This window comes from Rhea pennata, chromosome 18 (genome assembly GCF_028389875.1).
Source record: "Rhea pennata isolate bPtePen1 chromosome 18, bPtePen1.pri, whole genome shotgun sequence".
Classification (NCBI taxonomy): domain Eukaryota; kingdom Metazoa; phylum Chordata; class Aves; order Rheiformes; family Rheidae; genus Rhea; species Rhea pennata.
In genome coordinates this window covers 15,780-42,982 of record NC_084680.1, presented here as the reverse complement: position 1 = coordinate 42,982, position 27,203 = coordinate 15,780, and the positions used below count along the sequence as shown (strand labels likewise).

General features: G+C 48.6%; 1 pseudogene; it reads right to left on the bottom strand.

Moving 5' to 3' along the window:
- Nucleotides 1-626: 626 nt before the first annotated feature.
- LOC134148776 (DNA polymerase epsilon catalytic subunit A-like) lies at nt 627-27,203 on the bottom strand (annotated as a pseudogene).

The following is a 27,203-nucleotide window of genomic DNA, read 5'->3' as shown; positions in this document are numbered from 1 at the left end:
GCATAGCGAAGGACAGGACCACTTGCCCCATAACCCAGTGCTAATAGAAACAGGTATACTATAGAAGTGAAAAAACAAAGCTCAGAAAAATATTTTCAATACAGGTATGTGTGGAGGGCATTGAATAAAAATTTATATACATATATATATATATACACACACACACACACACACACACACACACACACACACACACATATATATAAAAGGAAGTGTCAGAAGTAGCTGAACACACAGTGTTTCAAAATGCCCAGAAAATTAACTGGAATCTAGTAATCTTGGCTCCCCTCATGCTTTTTCAGGCTTCTGCAAGCAGGAGTAGATGGAAAGGACCAGGAGGCCAGGCTTCAGCTAAGCACTGGCCTCCTGGGTTTCATCACACCTGTGCTGGGATTTCAGTGAGCAGCCCCCCCACCCTATGACTCACTGCTGTCAACTTGAAGCTTTAGCACCCAAGTGGGACAGCTCCCTTGCTCCCCTTCCAGCCCAACAAGAAGAGTCTGGCTTTCTCCTCCCTCTAGGAATCCTGCCCCATGGCTCAGAGAATGCTCCTTTCCAGGGTGCCTACAGCTCCCTGCTGTGTGTGGGCCATAGCACGTGCTCCTCTACCCAAAGAACCAGATGCATTGTCTGTGACACATTTAATTGTCTAAAACTCCACATTAAAACCACAGAGATTCATGCACACAGGGTGCTGCCTACAGCACAAACTCCCATCCCAAACTGGGCTTCTGCAGGGCTCTGGCAAATGCAGTCCCCCCTCCCCCATAGAGAGCAGTTCCAGCCCTAGGCACCTTCTTAATTCCCCCAGCACAGCACCAGGCTGTGACCAGGACTGCCCCAACACCGCTTAGCGCCCCCACACAGTGCAAGATGGATATGTGGCTTCTCCGAGATCTATCACAGATCACAAATGCTCTTCAGCAGAGGTGAGAGCAAGTACCCAGAGCTGACACAGCAACAAAAAAGACAGCAGGACAAGTTCATCACATCACTGCTGGAGCTGGTGGTTTGTACGGAGCAGCCACTCAATAGTTTCCAGCAGATAGGCCACACTCTAGTGCCAAGCAATGCTCTGGAAGATGTTGATGTGCTCCATGAAGATCTGAGGGGGAAGATACCAGTGAGGGAGGGCTGCCCAGCACACCTCATGCATGAGCCAGGGAAGATGGAAGCTGGAGGGGACAGGGGGGGAGAAGGCCAGGCCAGGAGAAGTTCTGCAAGCTGGTCAGGCAGGACTGCCTGGGTTGAGCACAAAGCAACGAATAAACAGCCAGAAAGCACAGAGAGATGAACTTGTGCCAGATGGGCTGAAAGGGACAAGTTATCACTGGGTTTTTCACTGGCTATTACAGAGGAGCTGCTGGCAGGAGGCTGGATCTGGTGGCAAGATGCACACATACCTGGGAAGAAATGGTGAGGGCAAAATCTCCAGCACAACCGCAGTACACAGGCATAGGTGTCTCCTTCACACCATGACACTTCTTGCACACCTAGAGGCAAAGGAGTTTTAGCTGGGATAGCAGACAAGGCTGAGCAGCTCAGTCCTTTGACAGGGCTCTCTGGGGACACACCACTGACATCAGGTCAATGGGTCAAGCCTCAGCCAGCCAGCAAAAGGCTGCAGCTATGTGCTGAGAAGAAGTGGAGAGCGCTCGAGCCAAACTCTCCTCATCATATCTCCACTGCATCACATCAGTCAGAGAAGTAAGGTTGGGCTGCTCGGTTTCAAGGAGCAGAGAGCAGCTTCAGCCCTCCTGCTGCAGCCTGCCACATCAAGGGCAGGCTCCCGCAGCACGGCCGCCCAGCACTCATCAAGTCCTGCAGCAGGTAGGCCATTAGCTTCTTCTGCAGCGCTTCCACCAGTGCCATTTCAATGGAATCCAAGTCATACTGGGCCTGGCAGTTGGAGCATACCCAACTGGGCAGCACTGACCCATCCGAGGGGCAGAGAGAAGGGAGATGAACACAAGTGTGACTCTTCCCAAGAGAAAGCATGGTGCAGCCTCAGCCCTCGCAGCCTAACAAGAGCATTCAGAGAGCCCCAAGTGCCAGGAAGCCATAACCAATTTCGGGAGGGGATAAAGCATCAGCCAAAGCACCAGCACACCTCAAACTGTCACAGGCAGATAGGAAAGGGGATGAGCAGAAAATAACCTTGAAGGGAGGTTTATCGCTGTCATGGAACCAAGCAGACCTTCAAAGCAAAAGGACTGAGAGAAAGATGGACAACATGTGAGTGAATGACAGGCCGAGAGCACAACCATGCTAGGGCCTCTGGTGTCCCCAAGAGGGCCTTAATGCATGCAGCCAGGGCAAAGGGGATTTCCTGGGAAAGGAAGGCTGTACCTGCGAGAGGGCAGGGTCCTTGCACAGGTCCAAGTCCCTGCAAAAATTGCACTTCCTGCAGATGACTTCAGGGAGCATGTAGGAGCAGCAAGGGTCCCGAAACTGGGCTTCTTCTGAGAACTCACCCACCTCAATGAGGCGCAGCAGGTCCCGGCGCAGTTTGTTTACTTGGTTAGTTATACTGGCATCCAGGGACAACACCTACAGGAGACAGTGTTAGGTAAGGCCACCAGCAGAGAAGACGGTCCTCACGGGGACTCACTCTGATGCGAGTGCTAGCTGGGCAAAACAAACTGATTGTAGAATTGCAACAGATTCTTAAAAAAAAAAAAGAAGAAGAAAAAAAAAGAAGCAAACATAGCTCACCCCACTAACCTTGCAGACGTATTTGATGAACTCTAGAGCTGGGTTGTTGAGTGGCAAGTAGGAACCAGGTAGCACTGAGAACATGTCTGAGGGCTCAGTGGCATTATGGGAACCAGCCATCTTCTTCTGGATCTTCTGAGTGACGGTGAAGAAGCTCTGCGTGAGCTCGTTGGTCACGTAATCCTGTGAGAAAGTGATCACGCCTGGAGAGGAGGAGCAGAGAGAGCTCTTGAGCCATACGGAAGCATATGGGGACAGCAAGGTGGGCAGCCCTCTTCCTGCTGCCGGACTGGCCCAGCAGTGCTGCACACAGCTCTCCCATGGCTAACTGTGGCTAACCGTACTCACCAGGCATGGCTCCCGTCTCTCCCAATGCCTCCTGGGACACCTGGCTCGTGGCCCTCCTCTTGATGGGAGCGCTCCGAGGGGCATTGTGCTGCAGCTCCTCGCTCCTCCTTCATGCTGTGGTACACAGCCACAATGTAGGCTGCAGAGACACGTAAGAAAAGCTCCAGATGCAGTCCACGATGGGAGAGTGGCACAAGCGCGACTGTGCTTGTCGACTCTCCTGGGGCACCAATGACTAATCAGGAACTAGTGACCTTCTTCCCCTCTCTGAGAGAGTTCACACTGGCGCTGAAACCTCCCAAACAATGATATTTACAGACATGGAGGTGGTTCCTTCTGTATCACATCCAGCACAGTGCAATCTTTGACTGTAAGGGGTTCTTTGGATCAACATCAGAACCTTCTCAGTAGCACAGAGAGCTTCAAGAAGCTGTGGGGAATGCTGTGGATATGGCTTGGGCAGCAGTAGGGTGCGGATAGCTCTAATCACCAGAGGTAACATTCAAAGTAGGACCAGGCGAGCAGCAGACTGCACTCACCCAACACAATCCTGAGGAAGCAGTTCTGACAGGAGGCAGCCTGGGGGAGAAACTGCACGATGTTCCAACTATTCTCTAGCAAGTCCTCCACATTTGCTTCTCCATCCTCCTCCTCTTCTTCCTTGTCCTCCTCTTCCTCACTGTCCTCATCCAATACTTGACTCTTGCTAGTGTCCTGCTGGAATGGCGCACAAGCCATGCCCAGGCTTTCGGTTGGTGATGTCGTAGCAGTTCCCTATATCCAAACCAATAGCTCCCTGCTCAACTCAACCCACTGCACGCCTGTCTCTGCAGGACTGAGCACTTCCCATCTCTTACCTCCCCAGAGTGGACGCTAGAACGCACTCTTCCCTTGATACCTTCGTAATTTGCTGGATCCATCCAGAGCAGGAATTCCCAGCAGCGGCAGAAGGAAATAGTCAGAGAGTGAAAGATCTCCTTTGAGTGGATGCTGGAGGCAAGAGACTGCAGTCACACACAATGTTGGCATCTTCCCTAGCTAATAACCTTCTCCATGGGAGGCAATGAGGAGCAGGCGATGTTAGCAAGAGAGCAGTTCACTTCTCACATCCAACCATGCTTCAGCAAATGGACTCAGTACAGAAGGCTGCAGAGCAGTCATTAGCAGAACTAAGGGCTGCAGAGGAATCATACCCACGCTTCAACTGCCTCTTGTGTCAAGATGCCTGTCTTAGGAGCCTACACATCATAGTATTCTAGAGATGCCTGCTGGATCACATCAAAACTGATACTCACGCTGGAACCTTCTTCCATGTCATTGATGTGATGGGACTGTAACACTGTGTTTACAGCCAAGCTCTGAATATCCGGCTCCAGGCACACTGTGAACAAACACAACCTGTCAACGGGCAAGCAGGGCAGAGAACCAGCAAGGACACAATCCCCTCTCCAGGTATGATGAATGCACCCACTTGCCAGGACTTTCCACAAGTTGTAAGAGCTCTTTACAGGTCTTGCTGCATCTACCGAGTGCAACATCAAGATATTCATATCAGGAAATGGTGAAAGCCTATATGGTACTGCAGCAGCACGGGAAACTGTGCTGCTCTCCAGACTGCCACACACCTTGTATTACAGGCTTTAAAGGACACTTTTGGCACATGGCCAGACCTCTCCCCTCTCTGGCTGTGATGCTATGTATGGATGGCCCCATTCACTGCACAGCTAAACAGCATAGCACCTTCCAACAAAACTTGGATCTACTTCCCCTCCAGGGGCCACCAGCTTTTTCTGGAAACTGCAGCAGAGGTGCTCAGAAGAACTATCAGTCAGCTTGTTTTGCATCACAGAAAGATTCATCCTAGCGACCACCAGAAGTGATCTTCTGAATGCTGCTATGAGAGGCCACAAACTAGGAAATAATCTGTATTTAAATGCCTACATGCATTTTCTTCTATTGCATACAGGACCTTCTATCCCCAGGAGATGCCAATTGCATATATCCTGTCCAGATCATCATTGCTCAACTTCTGAAGCTGTCAGCAACTGCAGAACTGCTCAGATACTCTTCTGCCACTGCAGCCATCCTTCTCCTGAGCTCATGGAAGAGCACTTAGCTCTGCTCCCACTCAGTGCTATCCTACCTGTGGAGTAGCAGCCAGGGTTGCTTATCTCCACTGAGGCTCTCTTGTCAAACTCCATAACTAAACGGTTATCATCAGCCTCTTTACCCCCCAGCTCTGGGTGGGCCGTGGGTGAGAGCCACAGCAAATGGTTGTGGCGACGGACGTGGCGGGAGAAAAACAGGTCAGAACCAAAAGGTAGACATGTCATCAGGGAGATTCCCAATGGGGATGTGGTAATATCTGAGGAAAGGAAAGAGGTACAGTCATCGACGTAAACACATCAACAGAAGAACTGTGCCAGCATCATATTTGCTTGTCCCAACAAGGGCAAAAGCACAGAAGGTGAAAGCATCTGGCCTCATCTTGGCCTCAGGCTCCCGCAAACTCCCTTTCCCACCCAAGCACGAACAAAGTAACCTCTCTAGCGGAATGTGGCCACCTCAGGCACCTGCCCTCCTCAAAAGCCTGGGATAGGCACGTGTCCAAGTTGAGGCAGTTGCGGATCACGCGGCAGGCTGCACGGCGCTGTCAGTCCAGGACTGAATAGCTGACGGCATCTGTTACTCGGACAGGGACCAAAGGAAACTCCTCGATGATGGGAATCCCACTTGCCAGTCGTTTCAGGTCCCAGTTAGACTGCACAGCAACAAGTGTGGGGCCCCGGCGCTCATCCTACACAAAGGAGGAGAGGACATGCCCTGGTACATCCCTTCAGCTGGCACCTCTGCTCAGCAGGAAACCAGCTGTGTGAATGAGTGCTCACATGCCCCATTCCTGTAGTGGTCCCTGGTCCTCCACACAGTAGAGACAGTGTACTCAGAGTCTCTTGAAGCACCTCCCACTGAATAACCAGCTCCACAATTGAGAGCTGGGGTTTGGGGGTATGATCTAGCCTCACTGCTTGCATTGCGCTATGTAAGCTCACCCCAGGCAAGCCAGAGCCCGCAGGCAACATCCATTTTTACCCTTCAACTTTGGAGCACTAGCTGTGTGCAGAGAGCTATGCTTAGAGGCTGTTTGAACTGCTGGACCAATGCCTTCCATGCAATGTTTTCCTCCTCCCAGGTACCTGCGCTGACAAGGTCTCAGTGGGGACCTTCCTCATGCCCTCAGCTCATACCTTGCAGCCCTGCAGGAGCCGCTGAATGGCTCTGTAGACTGTCTTGAGGTCGGTCTCAGCACGCACTTCAAAGGTGTGCTTGTCTGGAAGCAGTAGTTCTTCGCCCACTTTTTCCAGCACAGCACTGCGCTCCGATGAGTACATGTTGGTGAGGTTTGGCATCTGGTTGCTGCGTACCTGTACCAAATGCAAACATGATCAGAGGGAACAGGGTTCAAAAGAGACAGGCTCCAGGCTGCAAATTTCAAGGAAGCTCTTTCCTCTACACATCACAATGCTTCACGTGACAGTTGAGGAACAGACCTGCTTGGTACACTTCAAAATACGAGAATCCCTGCTGCACAGCAGTAGACATCTGTGTCTGTGCAAAGAAACCGCTCAGCTCCAAACCGCTGCCTGATCCCCTTGCGTTCCCTCCCAAGCCTTTAAGCCCTACTCTTACCGTGTCCAGCACAAACACTGCAGCTTTGCGCTGAGAGGGGATGAAAAGGCCAAAGAGAGCTTTGTTGCCCTGGGAGCTCTGGTAGAGGTAGATGTGGCAAATACTTCCTAGAGACACAGAGCAAACATGCAGCATCAATAGTATCTTCAAGCTATTTGGTCCTGGGTACACAGACAAGCCTTCTCCTAGGGTGCCTTACCTGGCTCCAGCTAAGTAAACTGAGCCAGAGAGCGCATTTCCAGGTGTTCAGTGTCAAAAGTGTCAGCCTCTCGCCCTGTGAGGTGTCTGACAAGCTGCCTGCTGACCATGCACACGCAACCCAGCTGGATCAGGGCTTGGAATAGTAACGGCACCTGTAGTGACAGGGACACTGAGATAATTCTCAAGCCACCAAGTTTTGAACTGCTTAACGAATCAATATCTTCATTAAAAGCAGGCATCCCAGCTGCCCATCTTCATTTCAGACTTACAGCATTAGAAGCACTAGTACATTTAATCTTGGTCTCACTGCTTTCGTATGTCTACTACTGAATACAGTTTAGGTTCTTCTTTGCTCTTTCTGAACTTTAAAAAGTGGTATCCTATCCTTCTTTATGGAATACAGAGGTTTTATCACTGCATCCTGGCCTATGTACATGCCACATGCTGGGGTTTTCCTCATCTTTACTCGAAAGAACTCCCATACCTTTGCAGTTCAACTGCTAACAAGACGGTTCTGGTTTGGTTTAGAGGAAACTCACTCTTCCCGTTCAAGTGCCGTCTTTTCCCAGAGTCTCCTAATTTCAAATAAATCTAAACCTCTTTCCCCTAAGGGGTTGGAAACCAAACAAGTATCTTTGCTCGTATAAAACTGGGCACATTTCTGAGAAAGCTACTCGAGAGGGTCTTTCATTTTAGCGTCTTACTAACTTGTTTCATTTTGAGCTCCCATGCCTCTACCTGTGCCATTGGTACACAGACCAGTCAGCTACCACTCAGCACTCCTTAAAGGATGAGGAAGGAAAACGAGCACCTGGAAGGGTTACCTGAGTCTCATACACTCCCTCAGCGTCTGGAGCAGACAGGTCTGCATTGATTTCATTGATGTGCTCTTGGTACATGTCTTCAGGGACTGAGTAGTCGTAGAGATTGTAAACCAAGTTTGAGCGGGGCAAGATCCAGTTCACCTGCCAGGAAAACAGACACACTCAGCAGGGCACCTTGCTTCAGGTTGTGCTCCTCCCAACAGCAGGGGAACCTTAAAGGGCAGCAAGGAGTTGTAGTTTGAGCCAGCCTTATGTTTCCAGAAACACGCTGACTCAGGAAGCAATCCAGCTGCCGGTGCTGGTCATTCCTAAGGCAGTTAGCGGGATTTATGCTTTGTCCACATTGCAGTAACTGTCAACTTGCTTTCTGGTCAGGCTGAGATTAGCAGCAGGCAAAAGGGACTGCATTAAGGTGCATTAGCAGGGCTGGACAGGGAGGTCTTGTGAGGCAAACTGCCTGTAGTATCTGCCCGCAGTGGCTGGAGCAACTTACATGAATTCAACCAGCTGTTTTCCCTTGTAGAAGCAGCAGGGTCAAAAACATGACCCCCACCTTCCTGTAGACAGCTCCCTCCTCTGGTTTTGCAACGCGCTGATTGACATAGAACACTCTTGGGATGCTCAGTCTGATACAGTGCAGGTCGCTTCTGATCACTGCCCACAGCCTCAACCAGCCAGCCTGGCTGCTCTCAGCAATCTGCAGGACAGGGTGATTTAAGTTAGCTTTGCTGGAGAGATGCAACCCATTCTTAGCTCTTACATACACGCCATGGAGCACTTCTGGGATCTTCAAAGGCTCTACTACCTATGTCTTCGTTCTCCAAATAAGGAGCAACTGGTGACCACAAAGACAGCAGTGGACCCAAAGATTCATTGTTCTCAGCTCTGGCATCTCCACATCCTGCTATTGTCCTACAGGTACGGTGAAAAAAACTGTTCTGCCAGAGGAAACGTCAGAGCATGAATGAAGACAGCTCTGACTGATCTGCAGGCAGCACGTTGCATTGTGCTTCTGAAGGGAAGAGGACACCTGGTAAAGGCTCAAACACATCTCTTAGCTTTGGGCTAGCATTAGCTAACAAATTCATGCCATTGTCTGACTTTAGCCAAAGCATTTGGACATGCTGCATTAGGTGTCCCATCTCCAGCTCATGGTTACACACAGAGTCAAAGGCTGCATGTGACCTTAAACCAAACAAGACTTTTCTGGAAGATGAGAAGTGTCACAACAAGAGGCTGGGTCTCAGATAGCAGAGGCAACCAAGCATAACAAGAAATTAAGAAAATGCTTGGATTGTACCATCAACTTCTTCATGCTCGCATTGACTAAATCTAGGATTCAAGGCACACTTGCCCAGCTCCTCAGCTGAGCTTGCCCCACACAGGCTCTACACAGAAGTCCCAGATTTGCAATCAAGCACAATCACTTGAGGACCTCACTTCCTTACAAAGCTTCTCTGAGCCTGAGGCTATGCAGTCCCACATGACCTTCAAGGAGGTAAAACTAAAGTAGGATTGAGGTTAGCTGTCCCTGAAGTTCAAGGTTTGACTACAGGTATTGCAAACATGAGGCACAGGGCACTGAACTGGCCTCTGTGAGGGGTTAAGAGTGGGCCTGCCTTGCTGCCTGGTACCTGCACAATCTGCCAGGGCAAGTCCAGGATGCCGCGTGCCGTCCTGTACACGTAGCTGCTCAGTCCTTTGGAGAGGGTATCACAGATTATGCCTCCGCCTGTCATCACTCCACCATCCTCCAGGCGCCGCTTCTTCCGATGCTCCTGGTGCTGCCAAGCCTGCAGCTCCCATTTCTTCTTGTGGTAGCACAGCCAGACCAGATGTTCTTCCTAATCAGAGAGAGAGTACATGAACAGGAACCACAGAAATTAGCACGCATCTCCTATACATGAGGATCAAGCAACATAAAGCCGAGCCCTTCCACCTTCAGATCCTGATCATGTTACTGGCATAGCTGTAAAGTTGCCATTGGCCTGACTTTCTCTGCTAGTGGGACTCTCCCGGTAACATTTCCCTTTGTAGTTTTCAGTCATAGAAGCACAGAGGGTTTCAATAAACATGCAGCTTGCTACGCCCTGTTCCCTAGCTAGCTAGGCAGATGATCATACTCCTAGGATGTTTCCTGCATTCCTCCTGCCCAGTCTACTTCACTTACCTTAGTAGTCCCATGGCAGCAGGTGGGTCCAGGATCTCTCGCCAGGACTGCGACAGTTCCAGATACTGGAACATCTGCTGGCTTTCCTCTGCCGTACGGACCCGCTTCCGTTTATTTGCAACTGGAACCAACGGCTGAAGGGGCTTAGCAGCCCCCAAATCCTCTACGTCTCCAATCTGGGAGCTCGGTGTTCCCCCCTGGTGCTGGTTAGCAAGGACCTGAGAGAAACGACAGCAGAAAGTTTTGGGTGCTGAGGACACAGTATCAGCAAGAGAGGCCCATCAGCACAGCCAGTTCCTTTCTCTCACTCTTATTACCTGTCTCTTGCCTTCAGAAGTGAAGAGCTCATTCATTTTCTTTTGTCTGTGCACTCCCCGGAGTCTTCTAGCTTGCGAGACATGGAACAGTTCTCTGAGATCAGCTCAAACAGCTCTCAGTCAGGCATGTTGGCAGCCTGAAAAAAGGAACAAGGGGAAAAAAATCACTATCAGGAACCTAATGATCAAACCTCGTTGCTATTATATACATGGAACATTTAAACCGATTGATATGGTTGTCTTTATGAGGAGTTTGTGAGCAATCTCTGCTCCAGTTGCCAACACGACCTATGGAACATAGAGATCACGGACATGAGGTCTGCATCAAAACTCCTGCTGTGAATGCAATACTTTGAAATGATGTTGTACGGCAAACTCTTAGTGGGCCCAGCTCTGTAGTGCCAGATGCAAAATACAAAGGGGAAGTGCTCCCAATAAACTCCCAAGCAGAGCAGTCGCTCCGGCTTTTCATCTCTCCTGCTCCCCGGTTTGAGGCTCTGTTTTCTGGCATTGTCTCTGCTCTTGCTGGTTATTTTAAAGCTAATCTCTTCTGGCCTCCTCAGAAAAGATTCTGCAGGCAAATGGTTCTGCCATCCTCTGTCTCAGTGAGTGGCTCTAGAGAAAGTCCTTGGTGCAAGAGGGCCACCACGCTACCTCTGTGAAAGAGGTGACTGGAGGACAACGCTTACCCACAATTAAGCGGTAACAGCCGACAAAAGTGCTGTAACAACAGGTCTGGTGCTAAAAGACCCTAAAGAGCAGCCCTAGAGAATCAAAGAGGCAGAAATTACATACAAACAGCCATCAGAGGCACAACGGACCAACCATTCTCCACAAAGTCCATCCTCCCTACAGTGTTAGGGTAGCTTTGACCTTCTCTGGCCCCAACCTGGCAAGACAAACATGCAGGGGATGCATATCCTGCAAACCCTACACTCACCTTGCTCTACAGTACATCCAACCAGTAATCAGCCACCTTGGCTACAGAGGCAGAGACCTCCTCCAGTGTGGTGCCTTTCAGAAAGGCCTCAAATACAGAAGACTGAAATATCTTCACCAACTGCAGCTCTCCCCATTGCTTCACCTCAAACCCTTTCAGTTCAGCCAAGGATCCATCTTCATTGAAGACTGCATACCTAGGATATAGACCAGGTTTTGCACAAGCTCTGTGCCAAGGAACACATCTCCCAGGATGCTGCTTACTACCCTCCTGCCAAAGTACTTCTAGTATTGCCAAACCAGGCAGCCACCAGGTAAATTAATCCAAGCTGTGGGGCTCTGTACTACCATGATCTAGGCATATTTACACAGCTAGAGACAATAACATCATGAACTACTTCACCTCCAGCTGCAAAAGCACATCAGCCTCTGCCCCCAACTTGCCAATTCTAACTGGCAAAATGTTCTTAAATGCACACAAATAAAGGGCAAGAAGTGAGAGTCAGGGTTAGAGGAGTAGAGAAGTGGAGTGAAATACTAGGAAAAGCCTTATACAGGAGAATGAAGCTTTGTTTGGAAAACAGGAGTGGAAGCTGGCAAAATGGACTCAGAGGAAACCGGACATTGCTATCGAAACAACTATGACAACACACTGCCCTCTTTTCTTCTGTCATGTTTCTTGGATTTCACATGCCTGCCAATTATTTGTATGGCTCAATACAACCATCACAGGAAGCTTCAGTGGAACAGAGGTGAGACTCAAGCGTACATACTTTGTCACCCCTCCTCCAGGCAGTCTTTTCTTCCTCAGCTGGCAGCGGTACCTGCCAGCCAGCTCTACACTACTGCTCTTTCCACTTGGAGAGTGAGCAAGAAATAAGTGCACTTGCTGACATCCCAAGAATCACAGGAAAAAATCAAGGGCCCCTGAGATAAAGACTCCTATGAGCAGAGTTCATTCAGTGCTTGACATCCTCTTGACTTCTGCGATAGACTCCCTTGGCATGCAAAGGCACTCACAGTGGATGCTGGAGTTCATCCAACAGAGACATTCAAGCAGAAACATAGTCTTGTACGAACAGAGAGTGCTGGAGGACAGTGACAGTATTTTCTGAACCCAGACCCAGGTCTGTGGGCAGTCCTCTCGTGATTGCTCGTGCTCGTATTTAAGCAGGCTGCATGAGAAAGTCAGTGAAGTCAAGTGCAATTGCTTTTCTATACCATGATGGCACTGGCAAGATCCACTCCTTCCCCTAGATGGGGATTAAAGTGGAAACCTCTGGGAAAAGTATTACTAGAGGTCTGTAAACTTGAGAGAGGGACAGACAGAGATTAGTGAATTTAAAGAGAAAAGATAGAAAGAAAAATCAAAGTTTGCCTGCGCATCTCAGAACCAAACAGGGAGACCATGACTAATCAGAAAGTTTGAGAAGTGCTGTTTTACTGTTATCTTCAGAAATTTACTGTCAGATGTGTCAATTAAGGCCAGGGCATAGCTGGATTCAAAGACTGATCTCATGCAGGGAACTTGCCATTTAAAGACAGCGTGATCTCGGTGGTACGCAGCAACAAGCAAACCAAACATGCTGCCAGCTCCAGAGGACTGGCAACATGGGGCAAGGACTAACACGCCTCAAATGTAGTCAAGGAAAAGGACCCTCAAGCCCTTCCCTTGGGAAGTGGTGATTTTTCAAGCTTTGAACTCTTACCTTTTCTTCAGCTTCTTGCCTTCCTCCTTGGACACTGAGAGGATCATGGCCAAGTAGGGCCCATCCACTTCAAAGAAGATGCTGTTCTCTAAGCGTGTGACATAGGTGAGAGAGGCTGGGTCCGCCAGCTCCTAGTACTCATCATTTGTGAAGCCTTCCTGCCGGCACAGCCCCAACAGAATAGCCTCACTCAACAGCTCGGCTGATTATACGAGCAGATAGCCCCCAGATACATCATCCTGTCTGAAGGGATCACTGATGGCCTTTGTTCCTTCCGGATGATGGGAAGGATCAATCCCTGCTCCCCTGAGGGAGCATAACTTACCCTATCTTAGCAGAGAATAAAGTATCCTGATTTCTTGTGACCAAGCAACTCCTTGGAAACCTACAGAACAATTTAGCAGGTAGGACTCAAACATGGGACCTGAAGAAAAGTGCAGGAGACTCTAAAGTCACTTCTTTTGGCTCATAGCCATAAATATCTGAGCAAGCAGAGCATGGGACCTTGTTGTCTTGACTCCTACTGCTTCTGGCAGTCTATGGACAGAAGCAGACACCAACCCTGGTCTCTTACACTATACCCTCTCTGCTATATCAGAGTCTCTCCTTCCACTCAAACGCCAGTTTGAGCTATGGGCTGTGTAGGGCAGAGAGTAGCTGTGTAGCAAGCAAAGCTGTCAGCCCCAACGTCCTGCTCATTACACAGGCGACCAGAGACAAAAGACAGGCTGTCCTCTGGGCTGAAGCCAACTCCGAGAACAAAGATGCATACTCCACTGCCAGTAGAGCTACTCCCTTCACATGAACTGCCTGATTGGCTTGCAGGCCTACAGAAGGCTAAAACATTTTCTTCCCTTTCACTGTTTTTACCAGACTGTACAGCTGGCTGGTACAGATGCCAGACTCACCTTCACGGGGATGTTCAGCATGGCACCTGGGTAGCAGATTGTCACCTTCGGCTTCTTTGCATTGGTTGACTCGATGACAAAGTTTTCCGGGAAGCTGTTGGGAAGCACACACCAAATCCCATCTCTATCCAGTTCTAGAGGTCTCCTAAGAACGGAAGAAAAAAAAATCACCATCAGGAAGAGATTGGAAAATATGCCAAAGAACTGTTCTCTGTCCACAAGTCAGGCAGAGGCAGTGTCCTTTCTGCAAAGGAAGTCCTAGTCATACAACACCAGTTGCATTAATAAGCCATGGCAATGTCAGAAACCTGAATCTCCAGAACACCAGAGCTTCCACTGATTAATCCCACATCTATCCCACTGCTCCTCTTCTCTGCCAGTCAAATTCTGCCCTTACCCATCTGCTCACACTACATACAGGAGAACCTTTCTTCCTCAGCTCAGCACATACTCACCCAATCTGCTCAATCAGCTCCCTAGCCTGTGTGATCATATTTGCTCCAGTGAAGCACACAATCCCAGCCATTTCCACGGAGTACCAGCAAGCTCTGTGAATGGAGGAGGGACAGTCAAAAGGCTGCAGTGCTACCTCTTAAGCACAGCTGCGGGGAAGCGCATCAGGTCGTACAGAAAATAAAGTCTCAGGGCAAAAAAGACAATCACAGCAGCCCTCAGGAGATCATTTTCCTTTTCCTTCCCTGTGATACTTCACACACCCTGAAGAATCACCTATAGACAAACCCTGCCATTCATCGTCAATGCTACAGGGCCTTGTTTAGCAAAAGTCCCTGCTAAGGGGACTAATAAATAAGAAGTCATTAGTAGGAACAAAAAAAAAAAGTGTTACAGGGATCACCTATCATCCCCCTTATGCTTCGGAAGCAGGTTAAGAAGGTGAGAGCCTCACTAGAACAGCTCTGGTTTACAACGCTCCTTGCTGGAGGACTCCAGCAATGACCACAGGTGAGACTCACCCTTTACGCATGACATAGCCATAGAAAGAATTGAGGACACACTTGTGTGCCAGCTGCAGGGAGTCATAGAGGATTTCCATATTCTTGCAGTGCTTCACTTCAGAGGCATCGCCTGTCTCCACAGCCGCAGACAGCTTTTTCTTCCACACCTGATGGCAAGAGGCAGAGTCAGGACAACCCTACATTCTACTACAGGCAGTACCAACAGCCAGATATTCCCCCCACCTCAATCCTAATATGACACTGTGATCCTAGAACAATATCAGTTATTAAGATAATTCCTCTTTCTTTCTGCTCTTTCTTTTGCATTTGAGGGGGGAGCGTTGGGCACAGGCATTATGCTATATTATGGAAGAGTCTTGCAGCATCAACTGTAACTCACACCCATAGTTAGAATTACCTAATCCCAGCAGAACTGCCATCCTACATCAATTCTGTCACACCACGTATTGTGCTGGCAAGAACTAAATGCTTGCAGCAAGAGATTAGATCGAGACTAACAGCAGAACCATTTCAGCAGAAAAGGCCTCCCAGCCACCTCCGTGATTCATGACAGAACTAGCAAGAACTGCAAAGCAAATGGCTCTTTATTAAACTCTTCCAGAGACAGAGTCCCAGCGTCTTGTCATTTCTTTCAACATATTAGCAATTACATTTCAGGTTCCTCCCTCTGCCACAAGACTCCAAACATTTGAGAACTAGAACATGCTGCTTCTTTCTCCTAGAATCAATCACTTCTTAGCCTAAGATCAATTGTTTCTCTGCTTGTCTCATCTTTCTCTTTGAAAAGTACCCTACACTGAACACAAACCAGATCACAAAATAGTTGAGCTGAGGATTTTCTAGATCCAGTAAAAGCCAAAAAAAACCCAGCTGTTTTCTTTCCTAGCACTGAAAGTGATTGCATCAGAGAGCTAGGAACCACTGTGGCAGCAGCTGTTTAGGATTCAGCAGGGGAAAAACCTGCACTTGCACCAGAGCTGTCAGGAAAGCTAATATTTCTTACTGACCATACAGATTGAGCAAAATGATCCTTTAGGGTTCAAGTTTTCAGTGAGAGGTGAGGACCTTCTAGCTTTGGCAGCACAAATAAAACAGAAATTCAAGCCCAGCACCTCATGCAGCCCCTTGAACTCACAGCAACGGTCTCTGAAAGCTCGTACAGTGTCTACATAGAAAGAGTTCTCTCGCTGGCAGATGGTGGTGACACGCTCCTCCACCTTGGTGACGTGGATCTTCTCATAAGCCTTGCGGCAATAATCTAGTAAAGGGAATAAACAGAGAAAGCTTTCTCAGAGATCAGTGCCCCACTATGGATGGGAAGGATGAACACAACGGCATTGGGCAAACCACACAGATCCACAGATCTGAAGCTTTCAAGGCACCAGTCTGAGAAAAATTCCATCAATGCAAATAAACATCATACCTAGGAAAGCAAGGAAGCAGACCTGCTACAAAGGCAAGGGGAGGAAGATACTAATATGGGGAGAAACAGCACCTCTCTATAGAGATGCAGAGGTGTGTGTGGGAAATAAATTGCCCATGAGGGCTCATCCACAAATTCAGGCTCTGCTCAGAGCCCCCACTAGCTAGATGCTTCTGCTGAGCAGTACCACTTTAGGAGCAAAAAGTGAAAGGATATCGACACATGTGTTTCACTGACATGCTTAATGAGTGCTCATTAAAGAACAACAACAAAAAACCCCAAACAAAATATCACCTTCCATGTGTCTCAGCTCAAATACATGACTCTCAGTGAGAAAAGAGAAACACTGAGACAAAAAACAGCACTTGCCTCCTCCTCAAAAAACGTACAGGAATTGGTTGGGATCCTAGGGGAAAACTGTTGCAGCATGAAACCGAGATCAAATTCAGTCTGAGCCAGCAAGAACTAAGTAGCCCCAGACCTGAGAGACAAGTAATTAATGATGTGTTTGTAGTCTAGGCAGCAAAAACCTGCTCCAGATAATGCCATTTATTTTCACCTGCCAGTTGCTTCTTCTCATACTTGGCCTGCTCTTCACGGGAAAGCTCGTGGAACGCCCGGGGTGCTCCATCTGGATACAGAGCAGGAAACTTCTCAGGCTCCAGTCGTTGCTGGATGCGGTGATACTCGCTGCGGCTTGCAGGCACTGCAAAGGAACAGCAACTAGGAGCTTTCCAGGGGAGGAACAGGAAGCGGTCTCTGTGTCTTCAGCTCACACTGCAAGCTCTATCCATGCTGCAATGCAACAGGGAACTTGACAAAGCAGACAGCAGAATTACACTTACTGAATTCTCCTCTCCACTGCCAAGTCATCCGGCGCTGACGATTAGCACCTGGCTTGTTCAAGTCACAGGCAGTACATGTGGCCTCATCCACCATTGCTGAGGGCTGGACACAGGTCAGACACACCCATGTTAGAGAAAACAGAACTGTCTCCAGTGACATATGCCAGAAGGAATCGATGTTGGGTACTAGAAGAACACAAATGTGAACATCACAGGGGTGATGTTCAGTAAGTTTTCCTTTCTAGAAGCTTTTCAGAACACAAGTTACAGCAAAAACAATGACTATTCTTTGGAAGAAGCCAGCTAAAGCTATTGCTCTACCTTGGACAGACCTTTCGGCTCTGTACACCTGGCAACTGTAACAGCCTGACTGGATTTCAAACCGAGCCTTATTTTATCCCCCTGTCCAGGGCAGAAATTTTATTGTTTGCCGCTAAGGGGATCAAATCGGAGGGACCTCCTAGACCATCTGCAAGACAAAACAGAAAACACCTTCCTGACTGGACTGAGGTTACCCACCTGCAACCTGTTGGTCAGAATGATGTTGGGGTACATGGCCCCTACATCTAAATGGTAGATAAGGGGGCATTCAATTCCGTTAGGAACATCCTTCAAGGAATTCAGCTTGACTTTGATTTCATCACAAGCCTGCAGGGAGATGTAAAAAAGTAAAATTCAAACAAGAAGGAATTAATGATGCAGTCACATACGCACTATATTTGGTCCTTTACTTCCGACATGCACAGAGACACCTCCCACTGATTCTGGGGAACAGAGGAAGAGTATGAAAAACTAAAGGAATAGGATTAAGAAGAGTGGCAGCGGCGAGTCTTCTTTAGCCACCAATCTTTAAGGTTTTCTTTTGGACCTCCAAGGTAGGTTTCATCTACACTGCAAATGTCTACAGATAAGTTTCTCCTGTCTCTCTCCATGGAGTATAAAATGAGTCTAAACAGGCATCTTTAACATGTGGTGTCTCACCAGACATATTCAGGATGAGAAAAATCAGCCTTGCCTCCAGCCTATGCCAGTTCTTTATTAATATGGGAAATAAGGCACAGATGGACATGGGGCAGAACTCAAAGCTGAAGAAAGTTGTTATACAACACCAATATGTGTGCACAGGACCCAGGCTTGCCTAAAGAAATGTGCTGCAACTCCACCCTCACAGTTCTGCTCTCCTTGGAAAGCCCAGTCATGCCTCTGGCCCTGCAGGCTGAGGCAGGACAACAGACCTCCTGGAAGTTGGTGACTTGATCCAACGGCAAACCTTCTTCCTCTTCGACAGCATGCCGGAGCGTCTTCTCCACATGCTGCATCAGGAAGTTAAAGGCAGCAGGATTCTGCAAGGATACAGGAATGATACCGAGACCTCTTCTAGCCCTGACACCCATCCTCACACACTGCCCAGGGAAGGGGGGCAGGGGGTGACAGCTTCTGCAAGATTATCCATGCTCCAGCGTAGCTTCGGCGATCTTTGAAAACAGGCTCACTACTTAGCAGAGCATGTCTCAGTATGGGTAGAGAGCAATTCATCTCATCTGAAGGGCAGATGGCTGAAACAGGTCAGCTGAATGGCATCTTGAAATGCCCCTTCGTTCACTGATCAGCTCCGATGTGAGCAGGCAGATAATGTTGGCCAATTAGCTGGCCTGACCTCCACAGCCAACTTGAGAGCTCTCTAGAACTGAAGGACGGTGGCTTTCTGCTAAGAACCCTACAACTCACAAAAGTCTACACCACTGGCACTAAGGCAAAACACAAAGCAGAGAAGAGATGGTGGCTGCTCCCCGGCCCTTGGAGTTCTCCTGCAAAGGAGGCTATATAGGGCAGCTAACAAGAAGAGAAGATTGCATGCATGTTCCAGAGTGCAACACTTAGGGGGCTGACCTAGCAGTCAGCTGCTCACACATCTAAGGCTCTAAGGGGCCAAGGATTTAGATTTAAGGTCCTTCTAAATTCACAGTGCACGTTCCCTTAAGATCATTCACGAGATTAAGGCCACTAAAATAAGCAGCACTGAGGTGTGGTGTATCACACAGCAAAGAGAGAAGTTGCCTCTAAAACTTACAATCTAGACAGTAGCACCAACCAGAAACAGGTAAAAGAGGCCAAAAGAAGCTTGGCTTGAGTGGGAGAAGGACAAAGATATAATCCTGATGAGACAAAAACAGAGTCATCTCTGCCAACAACCACTCGCTCAAAGAAAACCAAAAACCAAAAAAAACCCCTCAACCAACCAATAAACAAAGTAAACAAACCCACACAAAAGCAATGAACCACTCTCCTTGCTGTAACACTGTCTTTACCCAATAGCCAGTCTGAGGTCATGAAGAGCAACTTCTCCAACCCTTCCCACCTAAACTCTAAGCAGGTTCATACACTCAAGCCATAAATTAGGTATCAGTTTTATAACAGGTATTGCTATTGGGTATCCGCCAAAAGAACAGAGGATGGTAATTCCAGTTGGAGGGTTATTCCCTACTGCCATGCTCTCCAGAAAGAAGAGAAAGAGCATCATTGCATTACCATTTTAAAGCCTCTGTCACAACACCTTGATTGTGTCCTTACCTTTTTAAAGCAGCAAGGGATGTCACTGCGAAAAACCCCAGGTTCCAGAGCTTCCACCTGGCCTCCTACATACGTCTCCGAGTCCAGCACGTGGCCATCATCTGTAAGTTTGTTGAACTCCTGCTCCTGCTTGTTGCGGAAGATGATGTTGGCGTGATAGGCCTGAACCATCAGCAATGCTTCACACAGTGTCCCAGAACCTTTTCTTAACACCTGTAAAAGACAGACATCAAAAGCTGGACTTAGAAAGAAGCGCTGTAAAGGGTGCTGCTGGAATTAGGCTGGCCTTATCACCACATCATTGAACTTAAATGTCTGATTTGGTGCCCAACATGATGTGTTTATTCAGGCAGTATTGAAGCCCAAGGCAAGAAGGAGCACAGTAAGGAAACAAAACCAACTCCTTCACTTAGGCTACCCATAACTGGTCTATGGAAAAACAGCTATGACTGCTGTACTGCAGAAAGGAAGCGCATTTGGAGACTACTTTCCCTCCTTTCCTTGGGAAAAACTATCCAAACTGTAGAAATTAGTTCTATTGCCAATGTGTCACTGTTGCGTGAAGCATGCAGCTCTCTGCCCAGAAAAGAAATTGTTTCAGGCATGCACTCACCTCATCAGGCTCCATGGGAAGGATGGTGCACAACGCGAAAATGAAAGGGTGCACATACTTCATATACAAGTAATAGGTAGCAACTGCATCAGACACCAAACAGGTGGCCAGAGTCTGTTGAGGAGAAAGACAAATCAATCCCAGTCACATTTAATACAGCAGTTAACACGTACAACGGGAAACAATGAAAGGTTGAAATCAGCAGGAAGATGCAAAAGGTATATTTCTGCATACAAACATCCCAGCATGTAAAGAGTTATCAGTTGGCTTAAGACGACATTCTGCTTTAACCTGAATTACATAAGCCAGCTCCGAATTAGCAGAAATGGGGAAGATGAGCTCACTGCCACATATCCGCACAGATGCCACTCCGGAGCGGTCAGGAGGCCACTCTTGGCCTACAGAGATCTCCAGGGCTTCAGCAGAAACCTCATTAAGGTGTCTCCTGGACACTAGCAAAGTACTGCTCCGTTGCAATGCCCCGAGTACTACCGTTTTGCAGAAGTGTAAATAACACAAATATACAGTGCAACGCCAATGCCAGAAACACATCAAGGAAATTCTATTCTTCCCTAAGCTTAAGTTCTTTCAGGTCTCTGAAATTCAGCAAGATACACTGATAACTTCTCAAAGACACTGCATTAACTTAAAGGATTTCACAAAGCTCTAACTCAAAGGTTCACTAATACTGCAGATGCCCAGAGATACAGCACCGGGTGGGAATACCTGAGGCTCCTCTGTAGCCGTCCGGCACATCTCTTCAGGGTCCGGCTCCACTGCATCATAACCCAGTTTTGCTTTCGCTGCTGCTTTCAGGTTGTGACTTCCCACTGGCAGGTAACTCTCTCTCTTCACCCACCTAGACAGAATAATGAAAATGCCAGTCTACGAAGAGACAGCCCTGCACTTCAGAAAGGGCTGCTACGTACAAAAAGATCTGGATTACTCTAACAGGGAAAGGTGAGAGCAGAACATCCAAGTGCAGTGGAATAAGAAGCTGCACAGCTTTAGACAGTCTGCATATCTACCCATGCTCTTAAATTCTGACTCGTACAAATTCTGCTATTCAAATCATTTCTATTGCTCAGATTTTTCTCAACCCTCATACTTCAGAGACTTCAAAGATAAACATTTTAACACAGGAGGAGGTATCAGCAGGACTGCAAAGAGAGGCAGTTGTTTTCCAGAGTCTGGACACTGGTCCAATGTGAAAAAACATTCAAGTCACAACTGCCAAGACAGACAGCCCTCTCCTATACACACACACACGCACACTCTTTCTTTTCCTCTCTGTGCTAGGCAGGCTGTTGGGTTAGAATATGGCCCTGTGCCCACTACAACGGTTTGGTCTTATCCTGTCCTTTTACCTGCTGTCCAGGACAGTTCTCAAACTCCCAATGACAGCCACCAGCAGACTGTATAAACAGAGTTAGTCGTTCAGGCTAGTGTGGGCAAGACGTAACTTCTGTACATAATGGCACACAACGGAGTACCGAGTAGAAGCAGCACAACCAAAGATGGGGGTGCTAGTCCTTTCCTAGTAAGATGTAACTCATGATAGCAGTGCACAGAGATGGAAAAGGGACAGTATTCAAATACATCAACTGTAGGCATTTTATACAAATTTAACAGATAAAGATGCAGTTATACGGTACAGACGCAGCATTCGGTACCTCAGACAATCCATGTGGATGCACTGCGGGGCTTTGTACTCTCCCTGGCTGCCCTTCTGAAATCTAATCTCCTGATACATATTAATTCCATGAGCTGCTGCTCTTGCTTCCACAAAAGGCCTGAGGAGAGAGACAATGCAGAAGAGAAGAAACAAAGCAGTCCCTTTCCTCCACCCCATCCCCACCCCAAGGGTTTCAGAACTGCTTTCTTGTAAGCTACTTAATGAGGAATTTTTCTTGTGAATTCTCCTTTGCTCCAGACCTTACCCGTGACAGCTGGCCACAGTGAAAACTCCCTGTAGGGCAGAGCTACTGCAAGAAGGAAGCTGCTTGCTTACATCCTATACCAGGAGGCAGAACATTATGATCGAGTTTCCCTCGCTCCCCAAAGGCTTGGCTGCTCTGGTCTCCCTATTGTTCTGCAGTTCTCTTTTGACACTTTGCCTGTTCTCCAGTTACTGAGGTCATCCGTGTACAAACATTGCCAAATCAACAACAATCTAGAAGTAGCTCAGCAATCCCAGGACCAACTGATGAGACTCTATAGAAGTTCGTATTTCAAAGCCAATAAACATAGCTCTGCTCAGGAAAAAAAAAAAAAAAAAAGTTCTGAATTCCACCTCCCCCTCTTCGACAGTCCTCTGCAGGCTGGCAATCCAAGACTCAGCCCAGCACTCCAGATAAAGAGCACATAATCAGGATGTAAACAGGTTCCCAAACTGGTTGGATAGTCTGCGTAGATAAGAATGCATGTGGCCGCTATGTGACCTCCAGACAAAGGACATACAGGCTGGTACCCAATCTCACCTCATGGCCTAGACAACATTTCCTTTTAGAAACCAGGTTAGTTTTCATTCCTGATCTTACCAGTCAAAGAAGTCTCCATCGTATGTGACAATGATAGTAGGTTTGGTCTCCTGGACATGTTCAAACCGCCTCTGCATTAAATGAGCCTAGTATGCAACAGAGGATTAAAAAAGAACCCAAAACAAAAAACATCTCCCCCACAAACACAAACACTCAGCAAATTCACCTCCTGCAGGCAGGCACTGGATATAATACAACTGATGCAGTCCTTCCCCTCTGCTCTTGACCTAGCTAGAACCCGATCTGCCTCATCGTCACACCATGAAATGAAAGCACCACCAGCACCGTGACTGTCCGCTGTGCTCCCCAAAGATACACTCTATTGGGTGATAAGCTCTGTTTGGCCTATAAGAGACCAAGGCAGATAAAAAGCAGCCTGATTTCCCAAGTAGAACCTACTTACCTCATCTGGTTCATTAGACACAGAATGGACCCTCACACTCCGGCTTCAGAGTAAATTCAAAGTCCTCAATATCCTCACAGACAATCTCCTTGTTTGTGATCAGATAGCCCTAGAGAGTTGACAAAGGAAGAGTTACTGAGGACTCAGATCCCTGCTACACCAGGGACAGGTTCCTGAACAACCGGAACACACTGCCTAAAGGATGAAATAGTCTTCCATCGATGTGATAATCCTTGCACAGCTTGATAGGTAGAGCTTTTGTCAAGTGGGAACGGCTCTTTGGAGGTCACCTTCTGAACAATTGCTTACAATCACCTAAAGGGTGCCAAAAGGGAGACAACTTAAGGACTATACTCTCCAAATTACTACTGCCCCTCAAAGGGGCACCAGTAGCCTTAGCTGGGTTCTCCAACATACAAAACGAGGAAATCCTTATGCATCATTCAGACTAGACTTCAATTTTATTTCCACAGCCATTACATATAGACCAAGCAACTAGCAACAAAGCAAGCCAGGGACCAGACCGCCAAAGGTGACATGCTCGTTTGCTGTCTAGCATTCTGCTCCAAAGCATGAAGAAAAGAACTGTTGTTCCATTACCTGCCCATCAACCACGTAGGAGATCATCGTGATCCGGTCTGCCTCTGCATCAGGAACCTTCAAAGGGAGTTTGGTAGTTTCAATGTCAAAGGCGAGAACAACCGGATCCTGAATATGACCAAATACATTAAACTCAAATCAGCTTTAGAGTATGATTTAACGAGCAGTTCTCATTAGATTAACAACTAATTTACCTAAGTAGGTTTATGCACATCTCAGACCCAGCAGGCTTGACTGTAGGAGACAAGGTAGCAACAGTGGTACCCACTGATAACCAAACAGCAAAATTCATTAACAGGAGAGAACGGAATAACAAAAGCTTCTCTTTAATGCAACAACCCCCTTCGAGAAAGAGAGTCATCAGGATTGACAGCACGTGAGGAAACATTGCGCAGGCAAAAAACACTTATTACCTCTATGCCTTTATAAGAGAGGTTTCTTATGGCATTGGATTTATAAAGCATAACAACGAGTTTAAGAATAGTTGGGCACCCCAGGAATCACCTGGAACAAATGATGTACACCTCTCAGTTGGGCAGGAAGTGCTCACTTCACTAGATTCCTCTTCCTTTGAAATGGTTCAACTGAAATCAGACATCAGGTGTAGGAAACCAAAGAGAAAATTGGAATTCTCATTTGTACTTTTTAGTCTGTGTGACTAGGGGAATCCTAAGAAGCCCATGGGCCAACCATCCTAAGGAGACCTCTTTCCTTGACAGCATAGACGTATAGACATTGCTCGCCTGGTCTCGCTCTCTGTTTTTCCTCACAGCAAGAGAGATCTCTTTCCGCACCTTCACCAAGTCCTCCACCACGTGGAAGGATAACTTAATGTAGTTCTGCTTAAGATCCACCAAGTGAGTTGGCTACAAAGCAACAAGACAGTGCCAGCTAAGGGTGGAAAAGAGTAATGAGGGAAAGGGGAAGACTGCTAACAGTAAGAAAGCGTTGGAAATGCAAATTATACTGGCACACGTGGAAGAACTGGCCAAAGAAGAGGTAGTAATTGGATGGAAAGACTAGGAGTGAGAAGAGATGCTAGCAAGCACGTAAGACAGCGAAGAACATATGAGCTATGCCAGTTCACACCAAGGGCCATCTTGTCTTGTTGTCTGTTTCCAAGCGCAATCACCAGTACACACCCAAGAAAGAGTAAATGTATACTATCCCCCTCTGCCACAACACTCTTAATCTCCAACCATTTCTAGCTCAGGAAGTTTCTTGAGCATCCTGTGAAAAAGACTATGTGCTGGAGCAGAACATATATTTTATTTACTATTACTATAAGAAGTAATTACTATCAATAAGCAATAATTAGCCTATACATGATATGCAATGCAAACAGTGCTTGAAGATTAAAGGTAAGCATACTGCTTCCCTTTACTGCTTAGCCCCTTTCTACTCCACTTGAGCTCGAAAGAAAGAAAGAAAGAAAGAAAGAAAGAAAGATTAGTTATTCAATAGTACAGCAGGCAGAGGAATACTGACCAGATCCAAATCTTCTTTGGGGACAGTTTCCAGCTTTGAAATGTTCCCTTGAAACTTCTTGGAGAGGAAGGATGACACTTCTCGTTCACAGCCCTGCAAAGAAACTGGAGAATGAGCAACAAAGCCAGACACTTCTCCAGAGGAGAAGACAAGCTCACAAGAGGTTCTGGCACTAGTGTCCTCAATTGTGAGGGGAGGACACGAGGCTGTCCTGAAATCCTGGCCGTCTGGAAATCTGTTCCTTCACACTGGGGCTCTCTTTGATCGTCAATTCACAGCACCGTCAGAACAAACCCAGTTTTGCAGCACGAGCAGGATCAAGACGAGATGAGAGGGGAAATTTACCCCTGTTTGGGCTTAGAAGAAGTGAAATAGGCTCCAGAGATCAATTTTAGGACAAAAAAAGAACAGGAAAAATATGACAGCTCCTTGAAGGGATAATTCATCACATAACAAACCAACCTCCCTCTAAGAAACCTTAGTGCAGCCACCATACTGATACAGCTGCTTCCCATCTCAGGTCTTCTCTAACAGCTCTGACAAAACCACCAACAGAAGCACTGGAGCTGTATTTTTCTCCTACCAACCCAAGAAGATGGTCGGTCACAAGGCCTCTCAGCTGACTGGGGGACCCTTCAAGTCAAACCTGCCCTTGTCTCTGGGACCTCGGCCACTAGTTTACTCAAGACCCCACTTGCCAGTGCGCAGCTTCCAAGTCCATACTCGCCTTCTGGGTAGCGATGTAGAAATACGGCTTATAGGGCAGGGCCACCCAGGAGAAATCAAAACCGGTAAACATTGCGCGACCCCGCAGCCAAGGTGAGAAACCAACCCAACGGTTCCCAACGGAAGCAACGGGCACCGCGCTGCCCTTGCTGCGCTTTGCTGGCATTTGTGCGCCACATACACATCCCTGCATCTCTGCAGCACCCACACTGGCCCCCAAGGGTCCCAGGTGGACCCAGCATAGGGCAGACAGCGCTGCTGCCTTGTGGGTGATGCCTGGGGCCCAGAACAGCCAAACCGGTGGGGGCAGGCAGGACGCCCAGCCCGGGCACCAGCGCTGCGCTGGAGGAACGGGATGCACCTCGAAGCGGCTCCCATCCTCCGGGATGAAGTAGTAGTCCACAGCGCTCACCAGCCGCCGGTCCTCGCCCAGCACCTCCGTCTGCACATGCACATGGCCTGTTACGACACACGACCCCCCCCGCCCCCTCCCACCCCAGTCCTACCGGGTGCCTGTCAGTGACACCTCCCCTGCCCCAGTCCTACTGGGTGTCTATTGGTGACACCTCCCCTCCCGCCCAGGTCCTACCAGGTGCCTGTCGGTGACATCTCCCCCTCTCGTCGGTGACATTCGCCCCCCGTCCTACAAGGTGCATGTCGGTGACCCCCCCCCATCGTTGTCCCCCCTAGTCCTACCAGGTGCCTGTGGGTGACACCCCCCGCCGGTGACATCCCCCCCCGGCCCAGTCCTACCGGGTGCATGTTGATGAGCCAGCCCGTGCGCTCGCCACGCTCCGTGGGCCGCTCGAAGCCGAACAGTGTGTCCAGCCGCTCCGTGCGCTGCGAGCGCTCCAGGCGCTTGAGGGAGGACAGCGAGGAGCCATCGTCCCTGCAGGACGCCGCGCCGCCAGCCGCCGCCCAGTCCCCGCCGCGACCCCCCCTCCCCCCTCCCGCTGCCGCCTGGCCCCAGTACTCACTGCCCCCCCCAGCCGCCGCCGCCCGGCTCCGCGCCGCCCCGCAGCACCATCCCGCCGCGGCCGGAGCAGCCCCGCGCGCTGCCCCCACCTCCCGCGAGCGGGAAGCCTGCCAGCCCCGCCTCCCCAGGGAGAGCACCAATCAGAGAGCGGCACCGCAGCCAATGGTCGCTCTCTTCCTCGACCTCTGCCCCGCAGCACGGCGGCTTCGCTGGCCACGCCCAT